Raw genomic sequence first — 558 nt, 5'->3', positions numbered from 1 at the left:
CCCTCCGGAACCATTTTGGATAGTGGATCTCGCGGACGCGGAGAGCAAAGACATCCGTGGTAGGGATGTAGTCAAATCGGATCAAAAAGCTAAAATGCGTTCTGCATCGTAGATCGCTAACAAGCAACACCGAAGGTGTCGGCCCGATCCTTTTCGTCGGTCGCTTTCTTTCGAGTCTGCGCTCAAGTAATTGCGTGTACAAAACGGATAATTTGTGTCGTTTTCCAGTAATGTGTCTTTAAGCATACAACGCCGCACGGGGCTGCCTATTGAAGATTATGAACTGAGTTACGAACAGAAAATTGATTTCCAAACGTGCTCAACCAGATGCGTTGTGCTAAAACTGATTAAATAATGTAGATTTAGTATTCGTATCGTATTCCATTGGCGTTATATATAAATTATATTTGTTTCCAAAAACTATGAAATAGCACAGCATAAAATCTATGTCTCTTTACAAGCACTTCGGCAAAAATCACACGCTAAATGCAGGAACCGGCTGCCGTTCCCTTGAGGTTGCGAGTTTGAGGCTCTTGACCCATTCGCTTAGATTATCTG

At 43.0% G+C, this 558-nt stretch overlaps 1 protein-coding gene across 1 annotated transcript in view; it reads right to left on the bottom strand.

The window, feature by feature from the left end:
• Positions 1-379: 379 nt before the first annotated feature.
• Positions 380-558, bottom strand: part of LOC126569012 (uncharacterized) — a 679-nt gene continuing 500 nt past the window's right edge. The window contains exon 2 of the mRNA XM_050225783.1: positions 380-558. This exon is cut by the window's right edge and continues 388 nt beyond it. The gene's annotated coding sequence lies outside the window, so the exon portion shown is untranslated.

The sequence above is a fragment of the Anopheles aquasalis genome, chromosome 2 (assembly GCF_943734665.1).
Source record: "Anopheles aquasalis chromosome 2, idAnoAquaMG_Q_19, whole genome shotgun sequence".
In the NCBI taxonomy this organism is placed as follows: domain Eukaryota; kingdom Metazoa; phylum Arthropoda; class Insecta; order Diptera; family Culicidae; genus Anopheles; species Anopheles aquasalis.
Note: the sequence above shows the minus strand (reverse complement) of the source record. Positions and strands in the feature narration are given on the sequence as shown.